The sequence below is a fragment of the Bos javanicus genome, chromosome 1 (assembly GCF_032452875.1).
Source record: "Bos javanicus breed banteng chromosome 1, ARS-OSU_banteng_1.0, whole genome shotgun sequence".
NCBI lineage: Eukaryota > Metazoa > Chordata > Mammalia > Artiodactyla > Bovidae > Bos > Bos javanicus.
Window position 1 is genome coordinate 59,811,171 of NC_083868.1, and position 27,694 is coordinate 59,838,864.

General features: G+C 38.0%; 1 protein-coding gene across 22 annotated transcripts in view; it reads right to left on the reverse strand.

Annotated features, from left to right (window-relative positions):
* ZBTB20 (zinc finger and BTB domain containing 20) overlaps positions 1–27,694 on the reverse strand; it is an 865,788-nt gene that overhangs the window by 598,333 nt on the left and 239,761 nt on the right. For 3 of the 22 annotated variants that reach the window (XM_061427466.1, XM_061427544.1, XM_061427549.1), the window contains one exon: positions 22,032–22,068. The exons of 18 other annotated variants lie outside the window; for them this stretch is intronic. The gene's annotated coding sequence lies outside the window, so the exon portion shown is untranslated. Of the gene's footprint in view, positions 1–12,126; positions 12,200–22,031; positions 22,069–27,694 lie in introns of all 22 variants that reach the window. One more of the 22 variants, XM_061427499.1, reaches the window with a different exon arrangement.

Here is a 27,694-nt window from a genome sequence, read left to right on the forward strand (position 1 = left end):
GGATACCCACTCCAGTATTCTTGCCCTGGAAAATCCCATGGAGAGAAGAGCCTGGTGGGTTACAGTGCTGCACAGAGTCGGAAACAACTGGAGCGACTGAGCACAAGACACACAGTATGATTTTTCTCTGGAATTCTCTTTCTGTAAGCAACAGCAAGATGACAGTCAAATACTCATTAATCTCCTGGGAAAAAAATCAGTAAGTTTCTTGTATCCTTCATTTAGGATTGGTGTTTATTACAAATCATGCTGAAAGACCTCACACACAGCAAATTGAAGTATGTGGCATGTAATCCATCACACAGAATGATCAAGGAGTGAGTCAACACTTCTAGGGCTTCTACACCCCTCAACTATGGGCATTTCCATGGTGCGCATTTCCATGGTGTTCAGACATTCAAACAAACACATTTGTCTAAAAACAAATACATATGTAGGAAAACAGTTCTCCAGGGCTCTCGCCTTTTCAGCTGCTCTTGGTTGACAGATGAAAAGTCAGATACAACATCTTGAAATTCTAAGTCTTCTTGTCTTGAAACAGAAATATTTGTCCCAAATAGTGAGACGTTCATAGCTTCTATTAAATGGACGAAAGAGTCACAAAAAGAGGCCCTTGGGTTTTCATCCTGTAATGGTCTCCTCCTTGATTTCCCTCTGACTCACACCCACTGGTTTCAACTTCATTTTGAGGATACATAAAATTATTCTGAAAGAAATCATCATTTTCACTCTCTCAAAAGAGTTTCCTAAGAAATTTGCTTCAAAACAAGGTAATCTGTAACACTAAGAATACACCAGTATCTTTCAATACTTCTTTAGAGTTTATAAATCTTACCTATTCAGGGATCAACTGATAAAATTTGAGGGCAACTGAAGAAATCTCTCCACCATCTTCCTGTGCCTGAAATTCTATCACGTGAAATTCATAGAGAAAGGCAGAAATCATTTGATTCTATGTTACTCTGAGAAGGGTACCATTTTATTTTTATTTTAGAGATGAAGAAACCAAGGTACAGAGAAGTTAAGTAACTTGCCTAAAGTTTTTTGGTAACTCAAAGGGCCAGGATTTGAATCCATTGGTGTCTGATACCATGGCCTTAGCCATTATATTATACCAATTCTCTGTGAAGTAGAGATTAGTAGAGAGGAATGGTTAAATGCATGATTTTGGAGTCAGACAGTATAAGCTCAAATCCTAATTTAACCACTTACTGGCTGTTTGAGCTTGGTCATGGATCTTAACCTCTACAAGCCTTTATTTCTTTGTGTGTATCAAATGTAGCTAGCTTTCACTAAGTAGTAAAGCTATGTCCTAGTCATCAAAGCAAAGTGTTTTACATCTATTATCTCATTTAATCCTAACAATATCTCAACAAGGTATGAAGTATTATCATCCCCAAACTAGAGATGAGGAAATTGAGGTTAAGTAACTTGCCTACTGTTCTACTGTAAGTGGTGGAATCAGAATTTGACAAGGATAACCTCACTCAAGCTTACCTGGTGGCTCAGCTGGTTAAGCGTCTGCCTGAAATGCAGCTGACCCGGTTCGATCCCTGGGTCGGGAAGATCCCGTGGAGAAGGAAATGGCAACCCACTCCAGTACTCTTGCCTGGAAAATTCCATGGACTGAGGAGCCTGGTAGGCTGCAGTCCATGAGGTCGCAAAGAGTCGGATACGACTGAGCGACTTCCCTTTCACTTCCACTTTAACCTCATTCCAGAAACCAAGATGTTTAACCATTAAATCTGATGAAAATAATAAACAGCGTTTACCTCATCAAGCTTTGGACTGTATTTTGGTCAGGACTAAATGGGGCTTCCTGGTGGATCAGATAGCAAAGAATTTGCCTGCATTGTGGAAGGCCAGAGATTGATCCCAGAGTTGAGAAGATCCCCTTAAGAAGGGAATGGATACCCACTCCAGTATTCTTGCCTGGAGAGTTCCATGGACAGAGGAGCCTGAGGGACTACAGTCCATGTGGTTGCAAAGAAGCAGACACAAATGAGCAACTAACACATACACACACACACACATACACACCACACACACAAATGAAGTAAAGAATGTGTGATGGTTACTTGTATGTCAGCTTTACTGGGACACCAGTGCAGATATTTGTCAAATATTTTCTAGGTATGTCAGTTCAGTTCAGTCATTCAGTCACGTCCAACTATTTGTAACCCGGTGGAATGCAGCACGCCAGCCTTATAAGTCCATCACCAACTCCCGGAAGTCGCTCAAACTCATGTCCATCTAGCCGGTGATGCCATCCAACCATCTCATTCTCTGTTGTCCCCTTCTCCTCCTGCCTTCAATCTTTCCCAGCATCAGGTTCTTTTCCAATGAGTCAGTCCTTCCCATCAGGTGGCCAAAGTATTGGAGTTTCAGCTTCAGCATGAGCCTTTCCAATGAATATTCAGGACTGATTTCCTTGAGCACTGACTGGTTTAATCTTCTTGCAGTCCAAGGGACTCTAAAGAGTCTTTTCCAACACCACAGTTAAAAAGCATCAATTCTCCTGCCATCAGCTTTCTTTATAGTCCAACTCTCACATCCATACATGAGTACTGGAAAAACCATAGGTTTGAAAATACAGACTTTGTTGGCAAAGTAATGTCTCTGCTTTTTAATATGCCATCTAGGTTGGTCATAACTTTTCTTTCAAGGAGCAAGCGTTTTTTAATTTCATGGCTGCAGTCACCAACTGCAGTGATTTTGGAGCCCAAGAAAATAAACTCTGTCACTGTTTTCATTGTTTCCCCATCTATTTGCCATGAAATCATGGGACTGAATGCCATGATATTAGTTTTTTGAATGTTGAGTTTTAAGACAGCTTTTTCACTCTCCTCTTTCACTTTCATCAAGAGGCTCTTTAGTTTCTCTTCATGTTCTGCCATAAGGGTGGTATCATCTGCATATCTGAGGTTATTGATATTTCTCCCTCAATCTTGATTCCAGCTTGTGCTTCACCCAGCCTGGCATTTCACATGATGTACTCTGCCAAAGAATTGATGCTTTTGAACTGTGGTGTTGGAGAAGACTCTTGAGAGTCCCTTGGAGCAAGGAGATCCAACCAATCTATTCTAAAGGAGATCAGTCCTGGGTGTTCTTTGGAAGGAATGATGCTAAAGCTGAATCTCCAGTACTTTGGCCACCTCATGCGAAGAGCTGACTCATTGGAAAAGACTGTGATACTGGGAGGGACTGGGGGCAGGAGGAGAAGGGGACGACAGAGGATGAAATGGCTGGATGGCATCACTGACTCAATGGATGTGAGTTTGAGTGAACTCTGGGAGTTAGTGATGGACAGGGAGGCCTGGTGTGCTGCAATTCATGGGGTCGCAAAGAGTCAGACACGACTGAGCAACTGAACTGAACTGAACTCTGCATATAAGTTAAATAAGCAGAGTAACAATATACATCCTTGACATACTCCTTTCTCAATCTGGAAGACATCTGTTGTTCAATGCCCGGTTCTAACTGTTGCTTCTTGACCTGCATACAGATTTCTCAAGAAGGCGGCAAGGTGGTCTGGTATTTCCATCTCTTTAAGTAAGAATTTTCCACAGTTTGTTGTGATCCACACAGTCAAAGGCTTTGGCATAGTCAATGAAGCAGAAGTAGATGTTTTTCTGAAACTCTCTTGCTTTTTCTATGATCCAATGGATGTTGGCAATTTGATTTCTGGTTCCTCAGCCTTCCAGCTTGAACATCTGGAAGTTCACGGTTCAGGTACTGTTGAAACCTCACTTGAAGAATTTTGAGAATTACTTTGCAGGCGTGTGAGATGAGCACAATTGTGCAGTAGTTTGAACATTCTTTGGCACTGCCCTTCTTTGCGATTGGAATGAAAACTGACCTTTTCCAGTCCTGTGGCCACTGCTGAGTTTTCCAAATTAGCTGGCATATTGACTGCATATTTTACAGAGTAATCTTTTAGGATTTGAAATAGCTCAACTGGAATTCCATCACCTCCACTAGCTTTGTTCATAGTGATGCTTTCTAAGGCCCACTTGACTTCACATTCTAGGATGTATGACTTTAGGTGAGTGGTCATATCATCGTGGTTATCTCAGTCATGAGGATTTTTTTTTTTATAGTTCTTCTATGTATTCTTGCTACCTCTTCTTAATATCTTCTGCTTTTGTTAGGTCCATACCATTTCTGTCCTTTATTGTGCCCATATTTGCATGAAATGTTCCCTTTGTATCTCTAATTTTCTTGAAGAGATCTCTAGTCTTTCCCATTCTATTGTTTTCCTCTATTTCTTTGCACTGATCACTGAGGAAGGCTTTCTTATCTCTCCCTGCTATTCTTTGGAACTCTGAATCAAATGGGTATCTTGTTCCTTTTCTCCCCTGCCTTTAGCTTCTCTTCTTTTCTCAGCTATTTGTAAGGCCACCTCAGACAACCATTTTGCCTTTTACATTTCTTTTTCTTGGGGATGGTCTTGATTATTGCCTCCTGGATGATGTCATGAACCTCCGTCCATAGTTCTTCAGGTACTCTACTGGATCTAATCCCTTGAATCTATTTGTCACTTCCACTATATAATCATAAGGGCTTTGATTTAGGTCATACCTGAATGATCTAGTGGTTTTCCCTACTTTCTTCAATTTCAATCTGAATTTGGCAATAAGGAGTTCATGATCTGAGCCACAGTCAGCTCCTGGTCTTGTTTTTGCTGTCTGTATAGAGCTTCTCCATCTTTGGCTGCAAAGAATATAATCACCGTATTGACCATGTGGTGATGTCCATGTGTAGAGTCTTCTCTTGTGTTGTTGGAAGAGGGTGTTTGCTATGATCAGTGCGTTCTCTTGGCAAAACTCTGTTAGTCTTTGTCCTGCTTCATTTTGTACTCCAACGCCAATTTTGCCTGTTACTCCAGATATCTCCTGACTTTCTACTTTTGCATTTCAATCCCCAATAATGAAAAGCACATCCTTGGGGTGTGTTAGTTCTAGAAGGTCTTGTAGGTCTTCATAGAGCCATTCAACCTCAGCTTCTTTAGCATTACTGGTTGGGGCATAGACTTAGATTATTGTGATACTGAATATTTTGCCTTGGAAACAAACAGATCATTCTGTCATTTTTGAGATTATACCCAAATACTGCATTACAGACTCTTTTGTTGACTATGAGGGCTACTCAATTTCTTCTAAGGTATTCTTGCCCACAGTAGTAGATATAATGGTCATCTGAGTTAAATTCACCCATTCCTGTCCATTTTAGTTCACTGATTCCTAAAATGTCGATGTTCACTCTTGCCATCTCCTGTCTGACCACTTCTAATTTACTTTGATTCATGAACCTAACATTCCAGGTTCCTATGCACTATTGTTCTTAACAACATTGGACTTACTTCCATCAGCAGTCATATCCACAACTGGATGTTGTTTTTGCTTTGGTTCTGTCTCCTCATTCTTTCTGGAGTTATTTCTCCACTCTTCTCCAATAGCATATTGGGCACCTACCGGCCTGGCAGGTTCATCTTTCAGTGTCATATTTTTTTTTTCTTTTCATACTGTTCATGGGGTTTTCAAGGCAAGAATACTGACATGCTAGGTATATCTGTGAGGGTATTTTTTGATGATATTAACATTAGAATCTATAGACTGAGTAAAACAAATTAATCTTCCTGTAAAAACAGATTAATCTCCCTATTAGGAGTGGCCCCATCCAATCAGCTGAAAGCCTATAGTAACAGGGAATTCCTCCTGCCTGCCTATATTTGAGCTGGCATATTAGTTTTCTTCCTGCCTTTGGACTTGAACTGAGACATTGGCTCTTCCTGAGCTCAACCTACCAGTCTTTTGATTAGAACTATACCATCAGCTCTCCTAGTTCTCAACCTTGAAACTATACTCCAACCACATCATCAGTTCTCTTAGGTCTCCAGCTTGACAATTTCAGATCTTGGGACTTGTCAGCTGTAATAACTGTATGAACTAATCCCTGTAATAAATGTGTGTGTGTGTGTAAAGATACAGTTAGTTGGATGCATATAGAGATCTATCTTGGAGAAGGCAATGGCACCCTACTCCAGTACTCTTGCCTGGAAAATCCCATGGATGGAGGAGCCTGGTAAGCTGCAGTCCAAGGGGTCACTACAAGTTGGACACGACTGAGCGACTTCACTTTCACTCTTCACTTCCATGCATTGGAGAAGGAAATGGCAACCCACTCCAGTGTTCTTGCCTGGAAAATCCTAGGGACAGGGGAGCCTGGTGGGCTGCTATCTATGGGGTCGCACAGAGTCAGACACGACTGAAGCAACTTAGCAGCAGTAGCAGCAGAGATCTATCTGTCTATCTATACATCCTGTTGGGTTTTTTCTTCTGGAGAACTCTAACAAATACCTGTAAAGTACCTGAAGTAGTCATAAAGAAATGGTCAATAATTGCTTTTTAAATTGCTATCCTAAGAAAAGCCAACAGAAAAGAAATTACAGGATGGCAAAGTCTCCTTCAATAATGAAAGTAGATAAATCTAGAGGAGGAGAATAAGTAATTTGTAGGCAATAGGTTCTTAAGAAAGGAGGGGGAAATTAAAAAAAAAAATCTCCGGCTAAGTCAGATGATTAGTTTCTTTATGTAAAATAAAAGATGGTAGAAAAACTGAACATCAAGAATAAAAGCTACTCTAATCCTCCCCTATATTGACCTTAAAGGAACTTTGGTTCTTTAACATGAAGGTAAAACTTGGTGAGAAAACAGATGTGACCTTCCCATTTGAGAGGTAAGAGATAATAGGGAAGGGAGAGAATTAACAGAAAAAGTCAGGTATATTTAATGCCCGACTTACTGCATACTAATTCAGCCAATTCAATTTCTATATATGCATTTTGTTCCCAGCTATAAACTATGATGAATATAGAAAATAAAAAAAGACTTCTCCATGGAACAGGTTAGGTCTCCAAGATTTTTCAGCTAAAAACATCCTGGAGATGGCATATTCAAGTTTCCTAATACATGTGATTGACACTGATATCCTTGAAAAACTGCTTCGATTACCCCCACCACTGTGGTCTTCACCCATGAACACCCCTCCTGGACAAATCTCTTTCTGAATATATTATTTAGTTCGGGTTAGCCAGTATCTTGACTTCAATGAGTTCATATCAGAAGAAAAGAAGGGAGCTTTCCTCTGGGTTTCAGTGAACATGTGTTACTCCCATCATCTGAGCTAAAAATCAAGGAAGCTGCAACAGCTGGGAAGGAAGGAAAAGCAAATTTGATTTTTAAAGAAAATAGAAAATAAAAGCAATTCTTCCAATTCCAATGTGTGGCATCTATGCTGATTTTTCTCAAGGAAAAGTGCTTATTGCTGCCAAAAATCCCCAGGGTAACCACAGCTGACACTCTTCTCAGCATTAGAGCACTTGGCAACTGGTGATATGGCCTGCTCCTTTCCCAAGCAGATGAGAAGCCAGGCACTTCCTAAATAAAACCAACACAGCTTTTCTTGACTCTTCAGCTGCTTGCATGTCTCATGAGCATAGCATTTTGTCCTGTGCAATGAAAGTTCATGGAGCAAACCTATTTCACCCACAGAATCAAAATCAGTATAATGAATTCTTTATGTTCTTCAGGCTGCATTGATAGAAGAACCTACCTTTATTGCACACTCAAATGCTGCTGCTGCTATACATATTGTAATTGTACAAAGGACTGAGAAATACTGTCAGTAAACAGAAATAAGCCCTGCTAAAGAATGTCTAAGTATGCAAAAGGATGCAAATATAGGCCCTCTACCATACACAGGATCTTTGTTTATACCAATTGCACATGACCAATGGAAGAGGACATTCAAAACACTGTAATAAGCAAATTCCCATCTTGCATTAGCTTATATCAATAGAATTCTTCCAAGTATCTTTCATAATAAAATGTGTTTAGATTGATTATTTTTCATTCTTATCAGAGGAAAAAATCATCTGATTGAAGGTGTTCTTCTTAAGTGAAAGCAGGAAGCCAACTTCAAGGGCCACCATTTTCATAACAAATGCCTCCATTTATATTTGTATTAAAAAGTCTACTTCTCTATCTAAGCTCTATGTAAGTATTTCTACTTATCTCACAATGATCTACATGTGTGAAATTTCATGAGTGTTATTACCAATATTTACTTCTGATGGCCACAGTCTTTTTCATCTTTGTGTAGCCATATGCTTAATGTTGCATAGTCCAGTGGGACTTCCTTTTCTAAAAACACAAAAATCAAATGGAAATTTATGAAACTGTATTCTTTTTTAATGTGAAAAGTAAAAACAAAAGAATGGTTATAAAATAAACATTGGATAATGTATAAAATCTACCTTACAAAAAGTGTGTTATTTACATCAGGAAGTCTTCATTTATCCCTTGAAATCCCAGCCCTGGGAGGCACCAAGTTCCTAGATACACTAACCGAAGCACATCCACATATGTCAGTGGTTAATCTTACAGAGAACAATGTTGTGACTCAACAATTACCCTGGTTGAACAGCATTTAATTCCTAAATAATAATGACTAATAGTGTTTTATTGGATAATGGTTAATTGCTAACACATTTCTTATAGGCATTTTGAAAAATTGTCTATCTAATCTTCCAAAATTTATTCCAAAAATGCCTAAAATGCAGAGTTCCATCCTTTGAAACTAAACACAAATTTGTTTTGACTAATATAAAATTGCTTTGCAAATCTGACCCCTAACAAGTATAAACACATGAATTAAGTTCAGCATGCAGGTGGCAGGTACTAGAAATTAGGTCATATCAAGGGACTGCTATCTAGTATGACTCATGTACTGGTTGGCCATCATCCCTTCACTTCTATACTTTAATGGGCTTAAACTCAACATCAAGAACAACTGATGAAGAGAGCTTAAATCACCAAAGAAGTCTATTTGTGAAACACTGGCACAATTCTGAGCCTTACTTCCTCACTGTGTTGTGTTTGTAATGGAAGTGGCAATGTGGAAACAAAGCTGTGATCCAGGTTATACTTAGATTAGACTCAAAGAAATAGTAGCCACACATAAAAAGCATACTAACAATGATTTCAACTTTTGTTCTGTTTCTCAAGAAAAACACCAAAAAGAGAAAGAAAAGAATCCCTTTTCTGTCTTGACTACATTGGAAATGGATCGCACCTGGGTTCAGAATCTCTATTCTTCCTCTCCCTCCCAGCTCAGATCTCTCTCCAACTCATCTATCCCCCACAAGCATTTCCCACCCCCCACCCTGTTTATTTTCCTTTCCATCTATACTTTTCCCTCTTACTTTAGTGAAATTCTGGCACTTTAATAAAGAACTCTCCACCCTTCCCCCACCCATAGTCACTTTTCCAGTAGTGAAAGTGTTAGTGCAAGGGATTCTCCAGGCAAGAATACTGGAATGGGTAGTTATTCCTTTCTCCAGGGGATCTTCCCAAACCAGGGATCGAACCTAGGTCTCCCACATTGCAGGCAGATTCTTTACCATCTGAGCTACCAAGTGATATTGATGAATACATGGTAAGGAAAAGATGAAGTACATTGTTTAAGGTCATAATATAGCAAGGGTGGAGTAGGGCTTCCACTCAGATCTGGACCTTCTTTTTGAGATTATCCTTTTTCCTGTATATATTGGTTGCTAAACGTTATCATTTCTTTTTTCACACAAACATTTAATGTCTATATTCTTGTGAAGAAATGTTCTCTTTACCACCAATATTCATTTATTTTTGAAAGCTAGGATTATTCATACAAGACTCTAATCAACTCACAGATCCTTCATGATATGCTTCTAATCTACCTTTCTAGTCTTCCCTTGTGTCACCTGATCCCCTGCATTCTAGCTGCCAATCAACTTTTTGTACCCATGAGATTTTATCTCTGCCTAGAATTCATTTTATCTTCTCTTTTTCCACAAAGAAAGAAATAAGTACTTTTTTTAAAGGTCAAATTCAAACATCATTTGTTCCAGGAAGCCCTTCCAATATTTGTTCCATGAAGCTTTCAACATCTCCACTTCCACAACATTTTCATCATATATATGATCCCCAGTAGATCATATATGCTACTGTTTTAGAACTGTTGTCCCTTGCTAGGTTGTAGAATTCTTATTGGCAGAGCACATTCTAAACACAGGGAATATACTTGCTTTTGGCTTCAAGAAATTTCCAGTATAGTTAGGGGGTCAAAAGTGTAAACAACTCCAGTCAAATTCTGACACAGACAAAATATTTCTACATAATTGGTTTGAATTATTCCCTAGTGACTCAGTGGTAAAGAATCTTGCCTGCCAATGCAGGAGGCATGAGTTCGATCCCTAGGTCAGGAAGATTCCTTGGAGAAGGAAATGACAACCCACTCAGTATTCTTGCCTGGGAAATCCCATGGACAGAGGAGCCTGGCAGGCTACAGTCCCTGGGGTTAGAAAAGAACACAGCTTAGCAACTAACAACAAAGCAACAAGATAATTGTATACATTTTTGTCATAGTCAAGGCTATGTTACATACAGCGAACATAACTACCCCCAAATTGACATGGTATAAGCAGGGAAGTGGTCAAAGTACATAAAAAGGAGAACAAAGAGAAATCAACTATAAAAATGTAATGAGGGAAAAATATTGAGCTAATTGAAGTACGGGCTTAATGCAGGAAAAAGCAGCTTGGGGAAAGGAAGTTGAATTAGTTCGGGATATTCTTGGTAGCAAGAGCCAGAAAGACTACAGTGGCCATAAATGAGAAAGGGACTGACTATGGAGCAAAGCTATCCTCCAGTGTACCCCTGGGCATTGAGTTCAGTGATTTATATTGTTTACTTGAACTAATACAGTCACCCTGTGAGGTGGGATCTGTGAAGGAACAGAGGCTCAAAGCAGTTACGACTTCTCAGCTAATAACTGGAAGAGCCAGGATTCAAACTCAGAACTGATTCCAAAGTCCACCCTTTATATATTCAATATTAGTTTACATCCAAGGAGACTGTGTCCACAGAATCAGCCAAAAATTACTTCATTTCCTCAAAGACCAAAGCCTAACAAAAATTTCTATTATTGTAAGGCTCTTAATATGATGATAATGTACACTTATATATTTAAATAGCTAATACATTTATAGTATACTCAGCTAATACACTTTCATATAGCACATTGAGATGGAAATACCTTGAAAATCTTGTAGCCCAACATCTTATTTTGTAAATATTGAAGATACTAAGACAAACTAGTTGAATTACATAGATTACTAAGGAGAGAAGTTCTGAGAAGAAATGAAGAGCAAACTCTTTGCTCCTAAGGCTGAAGACTGTGAGAAAAATACCATCTCATCTTGTGTAAGTGAATTCTATCATGTCAGCTATCTTGTCACTTTTTGGCTAATTGTATTTCCATTATCTGGGACATAAATGGTACTGTTATTAACACACAGTTACTAGTACACACTTTATAAGAGGAAGTGCCCAAATAATATTTGATTAATGAAGTGAGGAATAGGTCTGTGGATTAGAGTGTATATGATGAAGGTGCAAGTGTACAATTAATCAAGAGATTGTCCATATTAGATGGTACTAAATTAATTTTAAGTGCCATTTGGATCACATCATTTTCTCCTTGACACAGTGACATTTTAAATGCCTTACATAGCAACGTTTTTGGGTTCACATACCTTTATCAGGAATCAAGAGTTTAGTATACCACCAATACATGGAATTTACAAGGTGTCCTTGTATAGAACCATTAAGAAATCTTTTTAAATTTGTCAAGAAATAACTCAATAGATTTTGATAAAGTGGTAATATGAACATTTCATCCTTATCTTAGACTCAGGGGGTTGGGAAATACAGAAGTGATGTTTCATTTATAAAACCCTGTTCCCATGAAGCTGAGCAGAAGGATGGCTTATAACAGAATTTTCTAGCCAAATTCTCGAAGGGCCCCCAACAGGCTTTCTCAATTTGTGGGCGCTGTCCTCTAACAATCTATTCCTTTTCAGACTCTCCTTGGAAACCAAAGATTTATGTCATTCTCTTCATATTTTAAAATGAAATTGGTCTTACAGAAAAAATAAAAACTGAAAGCTTGTCTTTATTCCAAGTACCAATGCTTCCTGGACAAACACCTCATTAATATGCCCCAACAACTTTGCAGCATCCTTACCATGATTTGCACATTTCTAGAAATCAAGCTCAACATTGGCATTTGTGAAGATGAGTTGTGCTGAGACAGAGGCCTAAAAAAGGAAGGTAAATAAATACTCGGTTTGTCAGCTTATAAAGGGGAAGCAGATTCTCCTTATATTAGTGACTTAAAAAGGTCCTGCTCAAATTCCAGACTAAATGAAAAGTTACATGGACTAAAACCAGTTTTTAAAAATTACTATTCACTTAGTAATTCTGAAATGCTTTCTGCTCTTTGAATACATTCAAACAAGTAGGTATCACAGTATTTCACTGATAGCTTATCAAACCACAGAACAGAACAGGAGAACTAAATAAAAAGGGCTTTCCTAAGGGAGCTCCACGGTCATTGTTCTACAAAAACATATGAACATATTGCTATAAACTCATCTTCACAGGAAGTCACCCAGCTTAATAAGCACAGACCTGCAAGTTAATATTAAAATTCACTTTGATTTCAGCAGCAACAAAGCTGATCCAACTAGGAGCTATTACATAAAACCCTTATTGTCATATTCGTCATCACCACTCTCAATAGAGACCACTGCAAGCACCAAGAAACCCTCAGTTCACCTCAGGAAATATGCTGCTCAGACAGCCATCCCAATAACAATACAGTGGTGAGATGGCCCTGTTTATTTTATCAGAATGGCACTCCCTTAATTTTTCAATTCTCTTTATTGATGTCCTCTTTCATGTATAGGTCTATTAGATTCTACTTCCTCTACTGTCCTCCCAGGAATTGGTGCTTGCCAACTACAATAAGTTGTTTTGACAACTTGTCTAGCTATACAATACTCTGTTTCTTTCCCTCTGCAGTCTTTTTGGCTTCAAATGAGTGCCTTCAAAATATAGCAGACTATCTAACCAAACTATGCAACGGGGGAGGAAATCAGCTTTCTATGTGTAAGCACCAATCTGCCAAAACCACAATCTTTCCTGTGCCCAAAGTTATCTTTCCTTTTCTCTATACTTTTGTGGATAAATTCCCCTTGCTATCTTGTCTACCCCTATCTTAATAAGGAATGACTGCCGTGACTACCCCATCTAGCTTGCGCCATTCAGCGCCAGCACCTCTGCTCTCCTCGTGTGCTTCAAGAAGAGCTGATTAGCACTTTGCATAATTAACCTGATTAGCACTGTGCATAATCAAACTGATTAGCACTTTGCATAATTAAAAAGAAATAATAATAATAACAATAATAAGCACTAAGTAATATCAAAAGCTGTTAGTCCCACAGACCTTTGGTTACCTCCAAGATGAGTTCAATACAGCATATTTTGCACCTTCCCACTGAAATCTTTTAACTCAAAAGTCAAGAAACTAATTAAAATGCTTTCAGTCCATAGACCCATTACGATTCTTCCTATCCCTATCAGTTACCCAGATCATCTGTTCCTGTCCATGTATACCTGCCTCACTTTTAGTCTTGCATATTTTACCCTTGCCAAAATGGAAAAAATGTGCATATAAAACCCAACTGATGAAAAATATTTGGAATAAAGTTAGAACCAAGATGAATGCCGATTCTCTAGCTATACAATTCTCCCACACACTGTTTCTAGGTAATAACGAAGTATTTGAAAAGAACTAGACAATCTGTCAGGAAAATCTGACTCTGACACTTACTGTGTCACCTTGGTTAAGTCACTGAAGATCTCCAAACCTCAGTTTCTTCACTTGTAAAATAGAAATAATAAGTTCTACAACCTTAAGGGTTGTTGTGAAAATAAAATAAGACTAATTCAGGAAGATACTTTGTAAACTAAAATATAAGGTACAAAATATTGATGAGGTACCGATTCTGTCTCCAAATCTCTTATCCCCTAAATTTTATTTCATACCATGGAAACCTTACACATTATTAATAATAATAACAAAATTTTATATTTCTAGTACCTTAGAATTTAAAAGTTATAAAGTCTTTTTTTTTTGCATATTTACCTTATTTCCTATTCAGTAGCTGTGATTAAAATTTTAACTTGGAGTTACAATTTCACTTTAGTCATTATTGTATCCATCACAGCCCTCATTTGTGTTTCCACAGAGGTTAAAAATCAAGCTGTTGCTGTAAATTCATGAAAGAATAGAAGAAAATCCAGTATATTTCCATTAACTTGGGACTGCAACGTAGAGCACTATACAACTTTGCTCTTTTCCACTCCACCAAAGACAACCATCTGCTCCTCATGACTTTCAAGACTTATTACTTCAGTTCCACTTTCTTCTAAGAAACTATCTCAGACACTTTTTAATCAGAATTCTTCTCTTTCTCTTTCATTCCCTCATAATATTTTATCTGTAACTCCACATTGTACAATTTGCTGTGCATTAAGTATGGGTATGGCTGATTCCTCTAGAAACTAGGAGCTCCTAGAGAGACTACTGCTGCTGCTACTGCTGCTAAGTCGCTTCAGTCGTGTCCGACTCTGTGCGACCCCATAGACGGCAGCCCACCAGGCTCCCCCATCCCTGGGATTCTCCAGGCAAGAACACTGGAGTGGGTTGCCATTTCCTTCTCCAATGCAGGAAAGTGAAAAGTGAAAGGGAAGTCGCTCAGTCATGTCTGACTTTTGCGACCCCATGGACTGCAGCCCACCAGGCTCCTCCGTCCATGGGATTTTTCAGGCAAGAGTGCTGGAGTGGGGTGCCATTGCTTACTTATTTTTGCCTCCACAATAACTGCCACAAGAAGTGACGCAGTTGTTTAGCACTCAACATCTTTGTTACTTGAGAAAACAGGACAGCAAAGCATTTTATTTTTTTCGCTACACACTTATCATACAACGGCTATATATGCAAACCTGAGGAATTGCTTCAGTGACTGTCTTCTGAGGACTATAAGGATATTGACATACCTATAACCACTTTAGTGACTATTAAAATATTTAATGTATGTGATATTACATTTCATTTATTTATCAACTCATTCATTCTCTTAACCATTCAAAAATAAATAAGAGTGCTTACTAAGTGCTAAGCATTATGCTAAACATTTAATACAGCACTGAATGAAGTTCAAAAGGAACTGTGGGTTCCTCTCAAGGAACATATATAAGAAGCCTATGGTAGCCTTTAAGAGGCTGGGGTGGAAAAGTGTGAAAGGGGAACCTTAAAGCAGTCAAGGTGATCAGTTGCAAGGTACCCACCATGGAGCCACTAAGCCTCTATCCACCTAAAGGAAAGGAACCCAAATAAACAGTCAGTGTTTCTGGGCCAATCACCCATTTTACAATTCATTTAATTCAAGAAAGAAAATGCTGCTGTGGAGATTATTCAAGTCCAAATGTTCCTGGTGAAGGTGCTTCCAGTAATTCTGGGAAAGAAGCCAATCCTCTAGTTTTATATGTAAATATTTTAAAAACACACACATATATATAAGCACAAAAGAAAGGTCAGGAAGACGTAAGTCTTTTAAAATCTATTTTAATAATTTTTTTCTAAAACTGTCCACAAAAGTTTGGGCTTTTTTGTAGCCTTACATTTTCTTTTACACAATACACCTGCTTTTTTTTCTAAACTAAATATTTCTTCCATCTAATGACTCTCTTTATTAGACAGCATCTAATTTGCATACATTTACATACAATTTAACTGCTAGCTTGTGAGAACAAAGAAATGGCTCTGTATTGTACTGAAGGACAATACTCAGTAAAGGAAGGTATAAAAACCAACCAGCTCGGTGACTGTGTAAGCTCTTTGTTTCAGATATACCAGGCTCATTTCTTTTTTTCAAAAAACATTCCAGTTAAAAGGGGTAAAAATTATTTCGTCAAACAATGAAAGAAAGATACAGCACTACTTTGTTTAACTGCCCATTTCCTCCCCAACCTGGCCACTGCAATTCAGGGGTCCAAGTTCCCTGAATCTACTACAATTTCCTTTATTAGATTTGATGGATTCCATCCCTTCCCATATTTTTGTTTCGAATCTTATACCTAAAACAACCTGGGATCCCACTGTGATAAAGCTTTGTTCTGATGCTAATTTGTACTGCCACCCTCCCTGTTCCCCAGCAGATCTGGGAGAATACGGCATTCTGTTCTCCAGTGAACAATACATACCCTTACCCTTGGCAAGTTAACAGGTTTAACTGAGACTTCAGGCTTTTATGTTATGAACCAGTTCTTTAAAAGAATTTTTTTTCGGTGTCCACTGAGGAGTAGATGAGAAAAGAAGTCTTGAATACAGGGAGGGAGTTTGTGCTGGTGAAAAAGAAGTTAGAGGTAAGAGAGTGCTTGAGTCAACTGTTTTTCCACTTAGCAAGGATCCCTTTGTGAGTCTCCAAACTTCTCATTCGAAAGTGAATTCACATACTCTGTGACACAGGCTAAGTCACAAGTCACCTTGCCTCTTCTATGTGCCTCTCATCCTTGACGCATAGCGAGGAAGACTGGGGGGAGGAATCTTGAAGAGTCTAGTCAGGTGTTTTGTAAATATTAACTACTGAAAACACGAGAAATAAGAAATAAACTGAAGTTACAACCAACTGAAAACAAACACGAGAGGGATTCAAGTTTTTGAAACCCCATATGTAAAATATCACAAAAAATACAATATACAAAAATACTTCAAAATGATAACAAGTGAAGCAAATATAAGGCAGCATTTAGGACAAATTGAAAAACATAAAGCTGCATATGAACCGGTGACATAGGCTTAATGGAAATATCATTTGTGACTGAGTGCTGAAAGTGGTCTGAGGAGATGTACTTCTTTGGAAATACATTTAATATCGCTAATTTGGCCTGTTTTCTGCATCTGATAATGTAGATTTACAATTTTAATGACCAAAAGAGGTGTGAACTTGTCAGGGATAAGTGAAGAAATTCTACCACTCTGTGGGGCTGCAGAATGCCCACATGATTTGGAACCTTCAGCAACCCAACAGATTGCACAATCTCTACCAGCAATCTTGAAGCATGTCTGCTTTTTCCACCTGGTGAGAAGAAGCCTGAGTTAGAGACTTGTATTAATGCTGGAGTGCTGGCATAGACCAAGTCTGCCAACTTCTTAACCCATAAGCAGTTATGAATAATGATAAAAAAAAGTAGCACTTAAAAGAAACGTTTAGACACTGTCCTTTTAAAAACCCTGACTAGATTTTAGTCACTAGAATGAGTAAGCCGGAAGGTGCTGACACCCTGAAAAACCACAGCTTATTTCTAAAAAATGTCCTTAAACTATAGGGAACCTGCTCTGTCTTCTAAACTCTTTACTCAAATGGAAAAATGGAACAATCACCTTACGAGTGATCGTCAGTAAGTTTTACTGTCCTTTCAGAGATTATAAGTCTTGCAAGTTCTATTTTTGCAGCTCATTAGATCTCTTTAGTTAATATAAATTTGAGGTAGTACTTGTTTTCATGTCACGGAATATTATCTGTTGGTACCTAGCACCAGACCTATTTTCTATACTCTAATGCATTAAATTGTGCCTTGTTTATTTGTAAAGCATCTCTTAATACTTACTCAGCCAACATCCCCTGTGCTGGAGGTAGTTAAGATCCACCTCCCCAAAGCATGTTACCACGGTGACAAAGTAGTGACCTAATTTGCACACACCTGCTGGGTTAATTGGGCCAAAATGAAAGATGATATATATGCTTAAAATCCAAAACTGATTTTTTCCTCAAAATTAAATATTTGATTTTTTAAATTAACAGTTTCTAAAGCTCAGTAATATACTCCAGGTGTGGATTTGCCCGTTAATATACCCTGAATGTTTCATGACACTTGAGGAGCAAAATATATTGAGTAATGAATACAAATTTTTTAATGTATTTTCTGTGTGCAATGATTAGTATGAGTAAGTGGTCTCAATCACTGAATACATGAGGTATGCCTGAAGGGTCGGGTCACTGAGTCAAAGCAAATAGGAACGGGGGAACTATGGCAAGTTAACATGCAGAGTCTGAGCTGTCTCCAAAAGTGCAAGTTTGCTTTGGAGAAAGCTGCTCTCCAAAGCCTGCAATAGCCTCCCACATTTCTTCAACAAAAATGGCTCTCACCTCTGCTTCACCTCTTCCCACCTCTTTGTACTCACCCTTCCCAGACCACTGAGAGCTTTTCTGTGAACCACACAGAGTTATACCAAGAACTGATAGAATATGAGCAAAAACAGACACTATGAGACTGCTTCTGAGGCCACAGCAATGTGTAAGTGGTATGAAGTGAAGTGAAGTGAAGGTGCTCAGTTGTGTCCAACTCTTTGCGACCCCATAGACTGCAGCCTACCAGGCTCCTCTGTCCACAGGATTTTCCAGGCAAGAGTACTGGAGTGGATTGCCATTTCCTTCTCCAGGGGATCTTCCCAATCCAGGGCTCGAACCTGGGTCTCCCGCATTGTAGACAGACGCTTTACCATCTGAGCCACCAGGGAAGTCAGGAAAGTAAGTGGTATAACTGAATGCATTAAAAACTTGAAAAATGTGTATCTTTAACTCAAGTATTCTACATATAGTAACTTGTGCTAAGGACATAATCAAGGATGTTCATAAGAATGTGTACACAATGATATTAATAAATAGGTTATTTGTAATAGAGAAAAACTAGAAGCAACATTAAGTCCAGGAATAAGAAATGGACTAAATTAATTTAACACATCCACTGTATGGAATATTATATAACCAAAATGAAAATCATGCCAGAGAAAAATCATTTATTAACAGAAACAAATGTTCATAAACACAAAGAGTGATTTTATTGTCTTCTTTCTGCATTTTCATGTTTTCCAAATAGTTTTACTATGATGCTCTGTTACTTTTATAATGAAAAAAAGAGAATAGTCTATTAAAAATAAAGTGAAGGGTAGGAAAAAATTAAGTTGCATTTCTTGACTCCTCTCCCTCACAGATTCACATTTCATCTGTCCTTACTTCTCTCCCAGGTGGCACAGTGGTGAAAATCCACCAGCCAATGCAGGAGAGGAAAGAGACTTGGGTTCAATCCATAGGTCCAGAATATACCCTGGAGAAGGAAATGGCAACTCACTCCAGTATTCTTGTCTGGAAAACTCCACAGAAAGAGGAGCCTGGCAGGCTACAGTCCATGGAGTCACAAAGAGTCAGACATGACTAAGTAAATGAGCATGCACACATACTTCTTTCCTAATCAATTTTAGTCATAAATATAATAGACGTTAAACTGAATATGGGCTTCCCAGGTGGCACTAGTGGTAAAGAAGCTACCTGCCTATGCAGGAGAGATAAGAGACACAGGTTCTATCCCTGGGTGGGGAAGAGCTCCTGGAGGGTGGGGGGTCGGGGGGGCATGTCTACCCAGTCCAGTATTCTTGCCTGGAAAATCCCTTGGACAGAGTAGCCTGGTGTTCTACAGTTCACAAGGTTGCAAAGAGTCAGACATGGCTGAAGTGAATTAGCGCACGCACATGGAAACTGAGTATTGTTCTTTTATTGACAAATATTCAATTTTATAACTGAATGGCTCCTTTACTTATTTACAAACCATACAAAGACGTCAGCTATCAGAACTCTTAAGAGTCCAAGCTGCTTTGCAAGCTTACAAAAACCATTCAAAGTAATCGCCTTTTAAGGATGACGATGATTTGAAGTGAACTTTTCAAGAAACAGATACATTTATTCATCACCAGGCTACTACGTCCTGCTTAAATTAGAACATTTACATTTTTATTTTACTTGTACAGCTATAGATTCTTACCGAGAAGTAAGTGCTTTTCCTAAGTAAAATTAACATTACCATATGAATTGAAATTGCTGTTAAAAGTGTCTTGCTAGGGGTTTGATTTATTCTATGATACTCTCACTGATTCAACCATTCCTTAGATTATCTAAATATAATAATTTATTCTCATAAGTAAAAAAGTTTATTGGGATTTTTGTATGTCATAAACAATAGACATTAGTGATTGATAAAGAAAAATAGGTCAATTTTGACATTTCAGTTCTCACTCTGCCAATTTTTTTTTTTTTTTTAATCGAAGTGCTGAACTCTGCCTTTCTGAGGTACTCAGGGGCCAAAAAAAAAAAGAAAGAAAGAAAAAACTCAGTCTGTTTTTTCAAGTGATACAATAAAAAAACATTTATTTTAATTCCCCCAAATATATTAATATTTTTTTAAATGTAGTATACAAAAATAAAATTTTGTTGAATTAAGGATATAAAGTTTAAAAGAGACCAAATTACAAATGTCCTAGAAGAAAATATGGGTAATTTTTCTGCGAATTTTCCTACATCATAAAGGAAATGATTGATAATGCTGGTATGTAAGAAGACCATAACAAAAGTCAAAAAGTAAATTAAAAGCTGAGACATAATTTAAAACCTAATATGGTTATTTTCCATATATGGGGAGGTTATATAAATCAATAGAAAAAATAAAACAATAGAAAAATAGGAAGCATTTAACAGCCACTCACAATTTTGACAGCAAAATTTTTAAATGGTGTTTAGCTCTACTAATAAATAAATAAATACAAATCAACACAGTGATTAAATATCATTTTCTCTTTTCAAATTAGAACAAACATTTGTTAAAGCCAAGTATTGATAAGGTGAAAGAAAGTAGGTATTCTCCTACACTGTTGTTAGAAGTATATATTAGAACTATGTTTTTAAAAGAAAATTTGTAAAAGCTATCAAAATGTTAATTACAAAAGTATACCTAGGAAATTATTTTATGAATACTTTAGAATGGGTTTCCCAGGCAGTGCTAGTGGTAAAGAATCTGTCTGCCAATGAAGGAGACACAAGAGACACATGTTCAATCCCTGGGTCAGGGATATCCCCTGGCAGCCCACTCCAGTGTTCTTGCCTGTAAAATTCCATGGACAGAGGAGGCTGGCATGCTACAGTCCACAGAGTCAGACACGACTGAGACACTGTGCACATACATTAGAATAATTAAAAGATGTATTTAGAAGGCTGTTTTTTGTAATGTTTTTTGAAGAGGGAAAAAATTGAAAATAACCAAGTATCCACAAATTAGACCATGGTTAAATACATTTTGTTACACTCATAAAATGGCAATATTATGAAGCTATAAAAAAGATGACATAGCATAATATACTATAATATAAATTCTATAAAATCTCTAAGATATAGTACTAAAAAGAAAGCAAAATACAAACAAAACCAAAATGATGTGACTCTTGTTCATTTTTAAAATGCAGGTATATAGGTACATTTTCGTACACATACCCTTGAATCTGTCTATTTCTAGTAATAGCACTTTAAGTCGGTAAAAACATATTTCTCATTTTACATCTTTGTGTGCCATTTTATTTTTAAAAATTTTCACCATGTGCATGCATTTTAAAAATAAAGATAGCAGAAAAATTGTTGTAGATGGTGAAAAGTGAAGCAAAATTGGTGAAGATGGAAGTAAAGAGTACTGCTTTACTCAGTTCTTTATTCTGCACTTGTCTAGTCCTATTCAATTTCACTGTGTTTCCATTTCCTCATCTGTAAATCACTAGATTATACTAAAAAGATAATGCAAATTTTCTTACAGATCTAACAGTTTATACTTCTAAGTCTTAATGATATAACACAGAAGAGGACAGCAGAGAATGAGATGGTTAGACAGCAACACTGACTCAAGGGACATGAATTTGAGCAAACTCAGAGAGACAGGTGAGCCTGGTATGCTTCAGTCTATGCAGATGCAAAGAGTCAGAGATGGCTTAGTGACTGAACAACAACAATCTAATATAGAACAGTGGGAGATATGTTTGAGATTTAAATATCTATTTTGAGCATCTGTAGCTACTACAATGAATAAATATCTATTTGGTACTTTGTTGATGGACTGTAATCATGTCTTCATGACAAAAGGAAACAATGTGTGTGATGAAAATCTTCATAAGCTGGAAAAACTAAATAATATCTTAAATACTATACTCACTGGGCAAGTTGTGCTTCTAGGTCTCCACAGTTTAGTTCTGCAAAGGTATTGAAACACACCAAATGAGACTAATGAGGAATGTATTTTTTATATAATTCATTGTCAACTTTTAATATTGGCCCTGGTGTGTGTGTGCCTGATAAGTTGCTCAGTTATGTCTGACTCTTTGCAACCCCATGGACTGCAGCCCACCAGGCTCCTCTGTCTATGGAATTTTCCAGTTAAGAACTAGAGTGGCTTGCCATTTCCTACTTCCGGGAATCTTCCCGACCCAGGGACTGAATCTGCATCTCTTGTGTCTCTTGTATTGGCAGGTGGGTTCTTTACCACTGTGCCACCTGGGAATCCCCATTGGCCCTGGAGTTTTCTTGAATCTATTCTTGATATATACTTTCAGATACACAACTTGAGTGGAACAAAATTTCAAAATTGGTTTACAATTCAGGTATATATTATCACAAATGCTCTTTAACAGGTTTGTGATTTTCTATGACATTACAGTGCATGCTTACAAGTTATAAAAAATGTTATTGGTATTTTTTTATTTATGGTATTTGAAGCTTCAGTATGATAATGGCCTTCTTCCATTACAACTTAATATTCTTGACACTTGGATAGCTGTTTGTAAAAGCAAAATCTCAGTCATGGTTGGATGACAAATTGAATGGTTAATTCAATTACATAGTAAAAATTGTGCACTGTAGTATTTCTGAAAAGGAAGTAGCTCTTGCCTTTATTTTTGGTTTCTGTTATCATGATAAAAACAAACCTATGGGAATTTGTGTGATAATATTCAACGGTATAACTGCTAACAATATGTATTATCAATCACACCACAATTTGGTTTATAAATTAGAATGTACATAAAGTCTATCAACACAGTGGTAAAGAATCCGTGTGCCAGTGTAAGAGATGTAGAAAATACCAGTTCGCTCCCTGGGTCTGGAAGATCCTCTTAAGAAGGAAATACACTCAGTATTCCCGCCTGAAGAATTCCATGGGCAGAGGAACCTGGCAGGCTACAGTTCATGGAGTTGCAAAGAGTCGGACACGACTGAGCATGCATGAATGCAAAGCCTATCAAAATTTATACTGAGAGGTTCTTAGTTTCTCTAGTTAAAAAAATGTAAATCTGCTCATCAAAAACCACATTTCTGGAAGTGTTATTCTGCTCTATTTTTCAAATACTCACAATAGAGTGTGTATTTCATTGTGCAGTTTTTCATACAGTATCATCCTGGGTCCTGGTAATACTGTCATCTGTTATAGCAGCAAGCAATGGGCAATAATAATGCCCTGAGTGTAATGTTGATTAGACACATTAAACTCAGAAAAATTCAAATTTCATCAATTTCAGTAATTTACTACCACATATTCTTATCTAGTTTTGGATAAACAATTTAATTTTGAATGAAGTATGTGGAGCAATTCCTGCTTGAGAATGAAGGTAAAGATGAGAAGAACAGATTTCTTGTGTGCAGTTCAAATGGAAAGATAACTGTGTTGTGTGCTTAGTTGCTCAATCCTGTCCGACTCTTTGGGACCCCATGGACTGTTGCCACCAGGCTCCTCTGTCCATGGGGATTCTCTAGGCAAGAAAACTGGAGTGGGTTGCCATGCCCTCCTCCAGGGGATCTTCCCAACCCAGGGGTCGAACCCAGGTCTCCTGCATTGCAGGTGGATTCTTTACCATCTGAGCCACGAGGGAAGTCCAAGAATACTGGAGTGGGTAGCTTATCCCTTCTCCAGGATATCCTTCTGACCCAGGAATTGAACTTGGATCTTGCATTCCAGGCAGATTCTTTACCAGCTGAGATACCAGGGAAAGATAACTACATATTCCTAAAAAGTTATAGCTTAACCTAATTATACAGAGAAGGACGTAGCAACCCACTCCAGTATTCTTGCCTAGAGAATCCCATGGACAGAGAAGCCTGCTGGACTGCTGTTCATGGGGTCACACAGAGTCAGACACCACTGAAGCGACTTAGCATGCATGCATGCATTGGGGAAGGAAATGGCAACCCACTCCAGTATTCTTGCCTGGAGAATCCTAGAGATGGAGGAGCCTGGTGGGCTGCTGTCTGTGGGGTTGCACAGAGTGAGACACGACTGTAGCGACTTAGCAGCAGCAGCAGCCTAATTATAAGACTTCCCTGGTAAAGTAATCTGCCTGCAATGTAGGAGATCTGGGTCTGATCCCTGGGTTGGGAAGATTCCCTGGAGAAGGACAGGGCAACCCACTCCAGTATGCTTGCCTTAAGAATCCCCATGGATAGAGAAGCCTGGTGGGCTACAGTTCATGGGGTCACAAAGAGTTGGACACGACTGAGTGACTAAGCACTAAGCACACAATTATAAGTCTAATAGTTCAAAAAAATTAAATCTAAGGAAATTCCATTTGATTTTCCATTTTCATTTATGGCCTTCATGTACAGAAAAAGAGGAAAGGGTATGATATTACTCCTAGAAAAGATAATTTGGCAAAGGGAGAAATGATCAAGAATTTGTGTGGCTCCTCTACTAACCCTTGAGATAAAAGCAGGTGATGGAATTAATAAAGGCAGCTAAGAATAACGATAAATCTAGTCCATCTCCTTGTAGCTTAACTAACTTTGGCTTTCACAAACGAGAAGTTTCTAAGATTTTAGGAAGAAATAGTTAAGCTTCTTTGATCCATTCCTGAATGCTTATTTTTTCTGTGTTCACTATCAGGATGAAGAGGAGGGTCAACTGGATGCCCTTGAAGCAGACATTTTAATTTTACATTTTTAATAGTGGACAGACAGGACACATATCCCCTTACCTGACTACTCTAACACACACACACCTTGTGCGCACAACACTTAGAAACCTATAAGAATTTAGAGATCAAATTTCTTGTGCTCCAGATTTTTCCCTGACTGGCTTCTTTATATTTTCCTGCTCCTAGTTCAAGCGTTATTTCCACAGGAAGTCCATCAATGACCCTCTCCCCTTCCCCAGCCATTCTTGTTTTTGTTTTTGTTTTGTTTTTTTCCTATTGTACTCCCTAAATAGCCTATAGTGTTTTCTGCTCAGTCATTCAGTGATGCCCAACTCTTTGTGACGCTATGGATTGTAGCCCAGCAGGCTCCTCTGTCCATGACAAGAATACTGAAATGGGTTACCGTGCCCTCCAGGAGATCTTTCAAACCCAGGATCGAAACTGCATCTCTTGCATCTCCTGAATTGGCAGGCAGATGGTTTATCTCTGCTCCACCTGGGAAGCCCCTCAACTTCTAGTACCAATTCTAAAAACTTACTATATGCCCATTGTATTACTAAAAACCATGAAATCCTTGTATTACCAGTAGATCCTGGGAAATTCATATTGCATTCTCGAAGAGGCAGAATTTCATTTACAAGAGGGACATCTAGTAATTCCACCCTGGATGGAACAGCTGCTTTCTAGACATATCTTATTAATTTCTCTTTTTGTTTCCTCCCATACACACATAATAGTCAGGCAAGAGTGAACATTGACAGTTTAGGAATCAGTGAAATAAAATGGACTGGAATGGGTGAATTTAATTCAGATGACCATTATATCTACTACTGTGGGCAAGAATCCCTTAGAAGAAATTGAGTAGCCCTCATTGTCAACAAAAGAGTCTGAAATGAAGTAGTTGGGTGCAATCTCAAAAACAACAGAATGATCTCTGTTCATTTCCAAGGCAAAACATTCACTATCACAGTATCCAATCATTAATGCTGAAGAAACTGAAATTGAATGGTTCTATGAAGACCTACAAGACCTTCTAGAATTAACAGCAAAAAAACATGTCCTTTTCATCATAGGGAACTGGAATGTAAATTAGGAAGTCAAGAGATACCTGGAGTAACAGTCAAGTTTAGCTTTGGAGTACAAAATGAAACAGGGCAAAGGCTAACAGTTTTGCCAAGAGAACGCAAAGGAACCAGAGATCAAATTGCCAACATCAGCTGGATCATTGAAAAAGCAAGAGAAATCCAGAAAAACATCTACTTCTGCTTCATTGACTATGCCAAAGCCTTTGACTCTGATCACAACAAACTGGAAAATTCTGAAAGAGATGGGAATACCAGACCACTTGACCTGCATCCTGAGAAATCTGTATGCAGGTCAAGAAGCAACAGTTAGAACTGGACATGGAACAATAGACCGGTTCCAAATTGAGAAAGGAGTATATCAAGGCTGTATATTGTCACCCTGCTTATTTAATTTAATTTATTTAACTTTAAATCATTCAAAATCCCAGACTGGATGAAGCAAAAGCTGGAATGAAGATTGCCGGGAGAAATGTCAATAATCTCAAATATGCAGATGATACCATCCTTAGGACAGAAAGTGAAGAGGGACTAAAGAGCCTCTTGATGGAGATGAAACAGGAGAGTGAAAAAGTTGGCTTAAAGCTCAACATTAAGAAAACTAAGATCATGGCATCTGGTCCCATCACTTCATAGCAAACAGATGGGGAAATAGTGGAAACAGTGACAAATTTTATTTTCTTGGGCTCCAAAAGCAATGCAGATGTTGACTGTAGACTTAAAATTAAAAGATGCTTGCTTCTTGCAAGAAAAGCTATGATAAACCTACTTTGCCAACAAAGGTCCTTCTAATCAAAGCTATGGTTTTTCCAGTAGAAATGCATGTATATGAGAGTTGGACCATAAAGAAACCTGAGCACTGAAAAACTGATGCTTTTGACCTGTGGTATTGTAGAAGACTCTTGAGAGTCCCTTAGACTTTAAGGAGACCAAATCAGTCAATCCACAAAGGAAATCAGTCCTGAATATTCATTGGAAGAACTGATGCTGAAGCTGAAACTTCAATACTTTGGCCACCTGATGTGAAGTACTGATTCATTGGTAAAGACCCTGATGCTGGGAAAGATTTGAAGGCAGGAGGAGAAGGGGACGACAGAGGATGAGCTGGTTGGATGGCGTCACTAACTTGAGTTTGAGCAAGCTCCAGGAGTTGGTGATGGACAGGGAATCCTGGCGTGCTGTACTTCATGGGATCACAAAGAGTTGGACACAAAGAGCAACTGCACTGACTGACTGATACACACGTACTGCCATCCTCCTGCCATCTTAACTCATGAGTTACAGCATCTTGATCTTCTTGCTCAGAGCAGTATTTCCACTGCCTGAAACTGGGTCTGATGTTCACCACCATAGAAGCTTGATCCATACCAAAAAGTAATCTGCAATTTAGCAGAAAGATACTTTTTTTCTCTTTGGTCCTTATAGCAATAGGAACAAGACATATTAGAAGAGTTCATTCAATTAATATATTTTGGAAGCAAATCATAATTTTGTATATCAAAATCACTTTGATATTTAACTATGTTACTATTTCAGAGATTACTTTTCATTTCTATTTAATCTTTATTTTTTTCTGGCAGGGATATCTAGTACCTACTTTTAATTCTGTCTGTCCTTTGAGCATACAATTATATTATCCAGAACAGAAGTACAGCAGAGGAGCTCCAACTTGTAAGAATCTGTCCAGTAGATAAGACGTAATTATATATTTTTTAAAATTCAAATTGTTGGCCTATTGAGTATTTGTAAAGAAAACACACCTGTAATATCACAAAATCATGAGTTGGAAAGGACCAACAAATGCTTCCAATTCTATTGCAATTCTCTCAGGACTG